We start from the raw sequence: 12,336 nt of genomic DNA, 5'->3' as shown, positions 1-12,336 counted from the left end.
GCTGGTATTTGCCCACCCCGTTCTAATGGCTGGTCCCTGACTTTTTCCCCACATCTTTAAAAGATGAAATAAGAGAAACTAGGGATTCTCAGGCACCAAACATACCCAGCCTAAACACACACCTGTTTTGTTAATATCCATGTCTTTGCTGAACACGTTTGCTCACAGGTAAAGTGATGGGACTGAGGTAGCTGCCAACATTTTTCTGTCTTTAAAAATGAAAGTGCCAACTACCTTCCTGACTCAAGATACACACACACATTTTTTGACAGGCTTATAAATGAAAGATCCAGCTCACTTTCTCTTACCCTACACAATATAAGAGATCAAAAACATTTTTAGAGAATCTCATGCATACTACAGAAATGCTCTAATCAGAGAAAATACAGAAACAGAAACTAAGCTATAGTACCCCTCAGAATGTCCCTTTTAGAATGCCAATATTGGCTCTGCTCCCTTGAGTTCTACTTTTAACTATGCAATGCAAGCTAATAAGCAGACTGACATATTAATACAAGGAGATTATTTTAGTGGGCCCCACAGAACTTGCATAGATTCCCACAGCCAAAAGGGACCACTGGGGTCAGCTAATCTCACCTCCTGTATAATACAGGCCACAGAACTTCCCCAAAATAATTTCTAGAGCATATCTGGGGACATAATCTATAGGAGCATCAGGTCCATCTGCAGAAAGCTGTTTGAAGTCCTGAACAGAGACAATATCAGTATATGCTGATTTTCATAGACTTGAGGGATTTTATAGGTTACTGAAGCAATCCGTAATGAGTTTTATATTCATACCACACAATTCAAATTTTAGCTCCTAAGATTCCGAAGCAGAAAAGCTCATCTTAGAAAGCCACTGGTGCATGCTCCTCCAAGGCCACTAACTTGAATTATACAGTTGTGTGGAAGAGAAGCTTACAAGTGATCTTAAGTCAAAGCTTTCTTCAAGGGATAATTTTTTTCAAGTGAAGTTAGTATGTATGAAAGATGCTGACAGCCCTAGAGAGTAGGGATGTTAAATTATGATTAATCAGCTAATTGAGTAGTCGATGGAATTTCCATCGACTACTTGATTACTCAGTGGGGGGGCACTCACTACCCCCATTGTGGCTCTGCAGTTTAAATGCAGTAGAAGCCGGGTGCGCAGCAGCCCAGCTGCTACCACATTTCAACTGCAGAGCTGTAGCGGGGTTAGCTCCTGGGGGCGACAAGAGCCAGGACTAAGCAGTCCTGGCTTATACCAGCCCTGGGAGCTCATCCCGCTGTGGTTCTGCCTTTTAAATGTAGTAAGAGCCTTCTGGTTATCAACCTCTTTACCACTGTGGGCCAGATCCAACACCATCTGTATGGGCCCTCAGGACATCACATGTGCTACAACTATGTGCAGATTGAGAACCAGTGCTCTGACATCTGGGAAACTAAATGTTGAGATGGGATTTCCTGTGCCTCTCCCCCTCTTCTTTCCTCATGAATTACTAGTGGCAGCTTCAAGCCAGTTAAGTTATTTCACTCAGTTCACCTAGCACTCATCTAACTGTAAGAACTTTGGGTCATCATTCACCTGGACTGAATTCGGAGATTTGAATAACCACACATTTTTATTTTTATGGGAGCCCGTGTATGATTAACAGCATTCTTCTCTATAAGTAACCCCACGTGCTACTGCACAGTTTTCTGAAGGAAAACAAAAATCAAGATTTCCTAATGGATATTTTCTGTGTGTCACATCCTAAAAGCAGATTCTAAAATAGGAATGTTTCACACTGATAGCAGAGATGAATGTTATTATTTACAATTATACCTAAAATCTCCAACTCACAGAGAGTTTCTACCGTGCTGGATGCTGTCCACATACAGCGTAAGTTTAAAGCACAACCACGGCAGCATTTTAACGCAGCAGCGTGGTCACAGCACTAGCGCTGAGGGAGAGCTCAGTGGTGTAGGTAAATCACCTCCATGAAGAGAGTAGCTAATAGCACTGGGAGTCTGATTACACTGGTTCTTTATAGCACGGTAACTTGCTGGGCTTGAGGGGGGGAGGGTGTTTTTTCACACCTGAGGGAGAAAGTTACAGCGCAGTAAAGCAGCAGTGCAGTCAAGCCTTAAGAGACAGGAAATTCTTTGTGGCAGGGGCTACCTAAATAGTTTGCTAGTGGTTTAGTAGTAATCAAATGATCTAACGAGGAGCCAGAATGGTTCTCTGACAACCAGTTGCCAAGTTAGTGTTTTGCCCTGCAACGCAGGGAACCCAATTTGGAATACTTGGTCTGGTCTCTCTTTAGCTTTGCCAGCAAAGGTAGCCTGCTCAGGACTTGGAGGAGAGGGAGTTACTCAAGCTGTTCTACAAGCATTTCCTTGGATTGTTAATGAGTGAAACGGATGGCTTGCAAAGAAAGTCCTCATCCCACACCTGAAAAGATGGTCACTCTGGCTACTACTGAAAGGGAGAGGAGGGGTAAGATGGGAACAGTTCTGGGAGAAGAGGAAAGGCAAAGGAATTCCACAAACTTTTATCTGTCTATAAATGTGAGCAACCGAGATTCTTCTCATTTAATGGAACTCTTTGGCTTACACCACGGTCCAGCAGAGTGAAATGACTGAGCTAGCACAGGTTGGACCTCACTGATCCAGACTGGTCCCAAACAAAGGGATTTGCTGGAACAGGGAAGGTCCCTCCCCTCCTGACCGGTGCTGCCACTGGGTGAGGGCTCCAGCCTGCCCCTGTTGCTGCCGCTGCCCCAGCCCCCCGAGGCTCTCTACTTGCTGCTGGCTCCACTACTACCGGGGCAGAGCACCATGGCTGGAACTCCGCAGTTGGGGCAGAGCTCTGTAGACTCCTGGTTCTGTGGCCAGAGCCAGAGCTGCGCAGCTGGGGCAGAGCTCAGCAGCTGCCTGTCTGGGCAGCCAGGGCTGGGGCAGAGGGCCAAGGCCAGAGCTCCTTGGCCACTGCTGGGGCAGAAGCTCCCCGCTGTGTTCCCTGCCTCCCCCTTCCATATACACACACATATACTGGGTTGCCAGTGCCCCCTAACGCACTCCTGCTCTGCCATGAGACCTCCTTTTCCCTGGGCATTGTGGTCCAGGAACATCAATGGTCCATGCTGGACCACAGATTTTGGCAGATCAGGGAGTTCCGGTTAAGGGAGGTGCAACCTGTACTACACAAGGTATGAAAAGTTGTCCGTGGCTTTGTTTTATTTTTTGGTAACTATTATTTGCTTTGTTGTGGATCTATACTAGCTATTTTTTAGACAGAAGAGGCAAAGTCAAATCACTTCTCAGACGTTTAGAAATAAAAAAGAACATTTGCTGGGACCGCTAACTGAGATACTAGTTCACTGCTGTAGATCACTAATAACTTGAATGGAAAACCTTTGGCAGATGTTTGTGGTCACTCTATATGCTCAAGAAGATACAAGAAGTATATGTGTAGGGAGCAGGGGGAGAGATTTGATTAATAATATCTTGACTTCGCTAATCAAAAGTGATGTTATTCTAGGCAAATCACTGTGCATGACAAGAGATCCTTCCTGTTATGGTGTTAGAAGAGTTAATATAGGAAACAAACAAAGACCTAGAGAGAGTCTGGATTAGCTTTGTGATGATTTTGCTACCTACATTATGGTAGGGAAATACACAAAACAAACCACAATATGAAAAAGGCTTTGATTGTCACTATTCTCCTTCAGGAACAGCATGCACTGTTTCAGTTAGATGGAAGCTTACAATTGCTGGCAAAGGAAAATTGTATTGGCTATTGTCCCTTGATTGCCAGAACGTAACCGAAGATTCCAAACGGAACATCAGTTTGTCTGCAAAATTCTTCTGCAAAAATAAACAGGCCCACGTGAGATACTTGGAATTTCACATTACAGAACAGATTCTCCTCTGGTATGTCGAATTCCCTACGAATGCTTCATGTAAGAGCCCAATCCATTTCTCTCCCTCCAACCCATCTCTATTACTGGCTACTGATATCTTGTCATCAGATCGGTCTTTACATTATTTCCTTCATGAATAGGGTTTGAAGCATGCTGAAGTCAAAATACCTTCCAACTGAATGATTGCATAATGTCATTTTCAGTCCACTTGCCTTGAAGGAGACCCTAGAAGAATTCCACAGGGATTTCAACAATTTCCACCCCCCCCATCAACCTTAGCCTGGACCAGTCCACAGAAGAGATCCACTTCCCTGGCATTATAGTACAATTAAATGATAGCCACATCTCCACCATCTTATATCAGAAACTTACCGACTGTTAGTCTTACCTACATGCCTCTAGCTTCCACCAGGACATACCACACGACTGAATGTTTACAGCCAAGCCCTAAAATACAATCAGATTTGCTCCAATCCCACAGACAGAGACAAAAACCAACAAGATCTTTATCAGGCATTCTTTAAACTTAAATATCCACCTGGGGAAGTGAAGGAACAGATTGACAGAGCCAGACAAGTACCCAAGAATCAACTTCTTCAAGACAGGCCCAACAAGGAAAACAACAGAACACCATTAGCCATCACCTGCAGCCCCCAGGGCAGCACTGACAACCTACAACCTGTCCTGGAAAACGATCCCTCACTCTCACAGGCCTTGGGAGACAGGCCAATCCTCACCTACAAACAGCCCCCCCCCAACCTGAAGCAAATACTTTTCAGCAGCCACACACCACAGATACACTTACCCAGGAACCTAGCCCTGAAACAAACCCTGTTGCCAACTCTGCCTACACACATCTATACAAGCGACACCATCACAGGATCTAACCACATAAGCTACAACATCAGAGTCTCATACAACTACACATCCTCTAATGTGATCAATACCATAAATTGCCAGCAATATCCCTGTGCCATGTGTTTTGGCCAAACTGGGCAGTCTCTGCGACAAAGGATAAATGGACACAAGTCAGACATCAGAAATTTTAACACACATAAATCTGTAGGGGGACATTTCAGCCTGCCTAGGCACTCAATCATGGATTTAAAAGTAGCCCCTTCTTCTACAAAGGAATGTCACCAGCCAATTTGAGAGAGAAAAGAATTGGTATTCATCTGCAAATCTGACACTGTTTCCCTGGGCTCGAACAAGGACATTTAACTGGATGTCACATTATAAAGCCAGTCTTCCCTGCATTTAAAACTTCATTTTTACATTACAAGCTTAGTATGGGACACTTCCAGCCCACTTAATTAACCGCATTAGCACTTGACCTACAATTGACAGGTACCGTTTTTTCCCTATTATAGAATACTTGGTTTCTGTTATTCCTCTTCAGCTTATCATCTGATGAAGTGGGTTTTGTCCATGAAAGCTCATGATACTATATATATTTTGGTTAGTCACTAAGGTGCTACAGGACTACTCATTTTTAAATGTACAGACTAACATGGCTACCCTTTGAGAATTAGTCCACACTGATTGCTGCTTTTTCAATAACTGTGCTGATTTAGAGTATTTACCTTTGTGTAACTTCCCTGTATTAGCATATTTATTACCAGGGCTGGTGCAAGCCATATTAAGCATGTGAGTTTTCATGTCCACAATAACTAGAAAATCCTCCATTTCTCTTGACATGCACAACACTCTTTGATCTACCTTTCTCGTTAGATAAAGACATCATGAACACTTGTCACAGGCTGAATAAAGGAAAGAAGAGAAGGGCATCTCCTCCCACCGCGTCTTTTCTTCAATTTAAAAGGGATCTGCTGGTCTATCAGTGTCAAAAGGCATTCACCCTTTGAGTTACCTGATGTTTCCTTTTCTTTGACTTGCAAGGTTGTGGCATCTATTCTCCAGTCTGCAAGTAAGTGCTCTTCAGTGCCATTTCAACTCTCCCAGACATACCAGCTTCCACCAGAATTCTGCTTCGTTGGACCCTCTGGTATGCGACCAACAGCTTCTATAACTGTACTCAAGGTTCTTCTAGAATTGCTGCTGATTGGTCTTTAGGTACCAACGAATGTTCATTGCGAATCAAACCCATCCTCATGTACCCAGGAGGAGATCCTAATGAGTCAAACATCATCAGCCTAATACAGAAATGAAGGGCTTGTCTTCACAGACCCAGAGTCTGCATTACCAGGATGTAATTTGTAGAGCAGAGTGTGTTGCCTTCTTACTCCCTGTGTGGACCTTGTGACCAAGCACTAAAGGAGTACATCTGTGCACATCAGAAGATTCTACACATCTCACCATCTCAACGTAGACTCAGGGGTCATGTAGACAAGCCTGGAGACTCACAAGGAATCCATGGACCAGATCCAGCCCATACATTTGACATCCCTGCTCTAATGGTTGACAGCTCCTTGGAAGGTGTTGTTTACAGAGGTTCCCGTGTATTATATACTTGTGTGAAAATCCTGGTATTTCTCTAAGGAAGGAGCATACAACTTTCATGTTGGTCCTGAGGAGGCAAAGAAGCATTCTAAATATTACAATAGTGTTGTAACGGAGTGGAGAGTTTGAAAAGTAATCTAGGTCTGTGGACAGTTTTAATTACTAGATGAACAAATACTTCTACTTTGACATTTGCCTTTCACCAGACAGACATCTAAATAAAAGATACTACTATTTCCCAAAAACTCATGGGACAGAAGAAATACTAAATGAAAGGTTACAACCAATTAAGTGATGCTAATTACATCAATTAATGAAACAAAACCAGTGCTATGGCTTGATCGTGACACATACAGAGGGCTTTCAGATTTATAGATCTCAAAAGTACAATAGACATTTGGCTTTGATTCAAAGGTTGATCATTTTGGCCAAACTGACCTCAGCTTTCTCAGTAATTAAAATAGTGCTACATTTTCAGAGATAGGGAAAGTCACCCTTGATTTATTATCCTGACCCTAAGCTTACACATCTTCTTACAAGTAGGGGCACATTGTGGATGGTATTTGTTACTGAGTAAAAACAAGGAAAGACTCACAATTAAACCAGCTATTTTTACTTTAAAGAAACACAAGACATCATCCTTTGGCCTCCTCCTGACTCTTGCCTCGAGACTCTTAGTTTGAGGTTTCAGGTTTGGGGTGAGTTAACAACCGCCTGGTGTTAAGTATATTTTTGTGCACTTCAAAATAGCCAGACATTTATAGGAAGAAAAATACAAATTAACTGTAAATAAGATCAGCTCTTGAAGCCAGAGGGGGAAAGCAATATGAACAAAATCTATGCCTAGTTTTTTCCTCCTGCTAGAAAGAAAATTCTAGAATCCTTCAGTATTTTACTGAAGATCTCAAGTCCAATCTGAAAGTGAGATTTTGTTACACAATATTCTTCCTTTGTTCAAGGTAGCTGGCAATATAGTAGTACCTCCAACCTGGGCAAAAGTAATATTTTTAAACTGCCTGGGGCTCAATATAGCAAAGAAACTGGGGAGCTCTCCCCATACATGCTCTTGACAACAGAAGACTGAACCTCTCAAATGTTTTAATCAGAGTTGCTGGAAAAAAGTGCTTGTGATTCCCCCCTCTGAATGTGAGAACCAAAGAAGGGATTTAAAAATCCGCTTCAGTCAGGCAGGAAGAAAATCCGCCCAAGCCTGGTGTGATGAATAGGAGAGTGCTGGCCAGCACCTGATCATAGAACCATAGAGCTGGAAGAGACCTTAGAAGGTCATCAAGTCCAGCCCCCTGCCCTAGGCAGGACCAATCCCAACTAAATCAACCCATCCAGGGCTTTGTCAAGCCGAGACTTAAACACCTCTAGGGATGGAGACTCCACTACTTCTCTAGGTAACCCATTCCACTGCTTCACCTCCCTCCTAGGGAAACAGTTTTTCCTAATATCCAAACTGGACCTCTCCCGCCACAACTTGAGACCACTGTTCGTTGTTCTGCCATCTGTCACTACTGAGAACAGTCTCTCTCCATCCTCTTTGGAAGCTTCCTTCAGGAAGTTGAAGGCTGCTATCAAATTCCCCCCTCCCCCTTCTCTTCTGCAGACTAAACAGATCCAACTCCTTCAGTCTCTCCTTGTAGGTCATATACTCCAGCCCCCTAATCATTTTGGTTGCCCTCCGCTGGACCCTCTCCAATGCGTCCACATCCTTTTTGTAGTGGGGGGCCCAGACTGGACACAATACTCCAGATGTGGCCTCACCAGAGCCGAATAAAGGGAAATAATCACATCTCTGGATCTGCTGGCAATGCTCCTCTTAATGCAACCTAGTATGCCATTAGCCTTCTTGGCTATAAGGGCACACTGTTGACCCTCATCCAGATTCTCATCGACTGTAATCCCCAGGTCCTTTTCTGCAGAACTACTACTTAACTGGTTGGGTCCCCAGCCTGTAACAATGCTTGGGATTCTTCCGTCCCAAGTGCAGGACTCTACACTTGTCCTTGTTGAACCTCATCAGATTTCTTGTGGCCCAATCCTCCAATTTGTCTAGTCACTCTGGACCCTATGTCTGCTCTCAACCATATCTACCTCTCCCCCTAGCTTAGTGTCATCTGCAAACTTGCTGAGGGTGCAATCCATCCCCTCATCCAGATCATTAATAAAGATATTGAACAAAACCGGTCCTAGAACAGAACCTTGGGGCACTCCGCTAGAAACCGACCAACATCCTGACATCGAGCCGTTGATCACTACCCGCTGGGCTCGGCCTTCTAGCCATCTTTCTATCCATCTTACCATCCATTTATCCAATCCACATTCCCTTAACTTGCTGGCAAGAATATTGTGGGAGAACATATCAAAAGCCTAGCTAAAGTCGAGGTATATCACATCCACTGACTTTCCCATGTCCACAGAGCCAGTTACCTCATCATAGAAGCTAATCAGATTGGTCAGGCACGAATTGCCCTTTGTGAATCCATGCTGACTATTCCTGATCACTTTCCTCTCTTCCAAGTGCCTCAAAATGGATTCCTTAAGGATCCCTTCCATGATTTTTCCAGGTACTGAGGTAAGACTGACTGGCCTATAGTTCCCTGGATCGTCCTTCTTCCGTTTTTTGAAGATGAGCACTACATTTGCCTTTTTCCAATCATCCAGGACCTCTCCCGATCTCCATGACTTTTCAAAGATAATGGCCAAAGGCTCCTCAGTGAAGTTTGCCAACTCCCTCAGTACCCTCGGATGCATTAAGTCCGGACCCATGGATTTGTGTATGTTTAGCTTTCTAAATAGTTCCTAACCTGTTCTTTACCCACCAAGGGCTGTCTATCTTCATTTCATCTTGCATCACTTAGCGCATTAGTCTGGGAGCTGACCTTGTCCGTGAAGACAGAGGCAAAGAAAGCATTGAGTACTTCAGCTTTCCCCACATCATCTGCAACTAGGTTACCTCCTTCATCCAGTAGGGATGACTAAGGCTCAAATTCAGATAGGGAGGGGTGTTGACAGAAAGACAGGAAAGTCAATGAGAAAGACTGTTAAAATTTAAATTGAATATAGATACCTGGCTGCTGTTCCTTTGTGTGAGTTCTAAGCTAGGAGCTGGAGGAAGCAAGATGGAGTAATCAAATGGTATTACCATGCCTACAAGAAATATTGGGCATGGGAATGGACTGAGCCTTGAAGTACAGATCAGTATGGATTGTGAGTAGAGAGAGGAATGTATGTTTAGTCATGATTTGCTTTGTGTTTGGTTAAACTTCTCTGTGTGAAATACATGAGCTTGTGTGTGCCCCTGCCTAACCAGAGAGGGCTGCTCTCAGAGACAGTTTGTTTTCTGTGGGCTTTTCAAGCTGTCTTGAGGCAAAAGTGCTTGGGGTACCCCTTGGGAAGATGCTCAACAGTTTCTTCATGGTTTTCAGGGTTTTATTTAATTCAGTTGATGCTGGCAGCTTATCTCCCAGGGGGAGTGAATCCGTGACTCTGGGGAGTTTATGTCAGCAGAGCCTATAGAGGCAATGTATTTAAGGTCTTTTGCGGGCCCCCACCTTCTGCACTTGGCGTGCCAGAGAGGGGAACAGCCCTGACACCTGGAGAAACCAATATGTGCCAGGCCTAGACAAAGGGCCCTTCAACTGGGGCTCATTAAAACAGCAGCTCTAGAAGGAGAAGATGAATTTTAACTGACCTGATTCCAGTGGGGATGCAGAACCTTAATCCACACTGACGTGAAGGCAATGGTCAGAATGGCAGGGCATTTCCTTTTAACTTGGTTAAGAAGAACTTGCTTTAGTTACCATTCCCTGAAACTAGAGGATGAAGGAGGGGAGGGAGGTCTACTCTATCCCTCTCTCATCTTCTATTTTTTGTATTCCAGGCAGTAGTAGCATTAAACTGACACAGCTCTACACAGCAACAGTAAAAATAGACAGAAGCTGTTTCCCTCCCCCTTATACACTTTTACTGAATCTTTAACCGAATTAAAAATAATGTTTTTACAATTAAACAAAACCCATAGATAAAATAAAATCACATGCAAGAAAATAAAAATGTCAAACCCTGCTAGCGAAGTCCTCAAAAGTGTAAACCACAGAAACAACTAAGCATAGAAATGAGTTTCTTTTAGTTAATATATCAAAGTGCAAATTTACACAAATAGGCATACAAAATAAAACATGAAAAGATGGTTAGAGAAAGGCAACACATCTTATTCAAAGATGCAAGAACACTTTAGGAACTTCAGTTCTTCACCCATAAGAAACTGACACTTTTTTATTATTATTATTATTTATCTGAGGGAGTAAAAGTGTGTGCTATTACAGTAAAAAAAATTAAGCTGGTTTAGACAAGTAATGATTAGTAGGACTACTACTGATTCAGGTGATAGGTAATTTTCTGTTAGGCAAGTCAAATACGAGTTCTTTTAGAGATAACAAAAAAACCTTGGATTTTCTGATACTGTAACTGTAGATGCTAATTTTTTGGATCTTGCTTGTCTCTAATTTTTAGTACAATGTCGTTTTGGAAAAACAGGATTTACTTAGAGGAAAGTGGTGTACTTTGAATATATTTAGAGAAGGATTGCAGACAATAAAACTAAAAATTTTAAAGAGAAAGGTTCACAACAGCAGATTTAGGAATACAGAAAACAGAAATGATTTGCAGATTTCATAGTTTTCTTTGTGTTCTGCACTGCAGTTATGCACAACTCTCCATGGGGCACAACAAAACACTCAAAGCCTGAGGGGAGAGGAAAGGCTTGATACAGCTACAAGTCACCCTCATGCCCTCCTAATTCTGGGCTAATGCGGAGGCCACGGATGGCCCTAGAATAACAGATTGCTATAATTTAGGCAGCCCTTTAAGGCAATCTGTCACTACAGTCCCACCTCCTCCAACAATTAAGCCCACCTCTACCACAGGGCCTTTTGGTATCTTTTACAAAGGTTGAATCGGGGTGAATTCTCTCTAGACCTGATCCTGGATTCTGCCAGCCACTTTCTAATACCAAAACAGCATACAAGGGTCAGAGAGAGAGAATCCATCCCCTCAATTTGTATTCTACTAATTTAAATACTCCTAAAACTGATTCAGCTAAAGGTGATCACAAAGGGGCCCGAGGGAAATAACACATTGACTCCCTCCATTATTTGCCCCACTTGCAGTGACAAAGTAGAAAATTTACAACTTCCTTCTTTCCCTTGTTGCCTCTTCATTGGTGGCAAAGTGATAGAGTGAGAGAAAAAACAAAACAGCCTCTTTAAAAAAGAAAATTAGGAGATGAAATGGTAAACATCTGCCTGCAGCAAAATCTCTCTTTGGTGAGCCTGTCTGCAGAGGAAACTTGGGGAAAGAAATTGGGTATAGAGAGAATAATTTTATGCACCTTAGAACGGCCATCCTGGATCAGACCAAAGGTCTGTCTAGCCCAGTGGTCCCCAAACTTTTGGGGTTGCTGGGCGCCCAGGGGCAGGGCCACTCACACGCCGGGCACCCAGAGGCAGGGCTGCCCATATGCTAAGTGCCCAGTGCCAGCACCACCCATGTGCCACGCTCCTGGGCCGGCGCCGCTCCTTTGCCACATGCCCAGGGGTGGGGCTGCCCATAAGCAGCACGCCCAGGGCTGGAACAGCCCATGCGCTGCATGCCCAGGACCAGCACCGCTCCTGTGCCACGTGCCCAGGAGCCGGCAGCGCCCAGGAGCCAGCAGCACCCGTGCGCCTGGGGCCGGCGCTGCTCCTGTGCTGCGTGCCCAGGGGTGGGGATGTCCATACGCCACACACCCACGAGCTGGCAGTGCCCCTGTGCCACGTGCCCGGGGCCGGCGCCGTGATTGTGCCGCGCGCCCAGGGGCCAGCATCACGCGCCCGTGGCTGGCACAGCCCTTGCGCCGTGCACCCGGAGGCAGGGCCGCCCATACGCTGCACGCCCAGGGGCCGGCACCACCCATGCGCCTGGGGGTGGGGCCGGCCCATAT

General features: G+C 44.4%; 1 protein-coding gene across 3 annotated transcripts in view; it reads right to left on the bottom strand.

Annotated features, from left to right (window-relative positions):
* The window catches only part of RAD54L2 (RAD54 like 2), a 94,078-nt gene that overhangs the window by 68,616 nt on the left and 13,126 nt on the right, over positions 1-12,336 (bottom strand). The gene's annotated exons all lie outside the window — the stretch shown is intronic.

The sequence above is a fragment of the Pelodiscus sinensis genome, chromosome 11 (genome assembly GCF_049634645.1).
Source record: "Pelodiscus sinensis isolate JC-2024 chromosome 11, ASM4963464v1, whole genome shotgun sequence".
Taxonomy (NCBI): Eukaryota; Metazoa; Chordata; order Testudines; family Trionychidae; genus Pelodiscus; species Pelodiscus sinensis.
The sequence above is the reverse complement of the archived record's forward strand: the minus strand, read 5'-3'. Positions and strand labels throughout refer to the sequence as shown.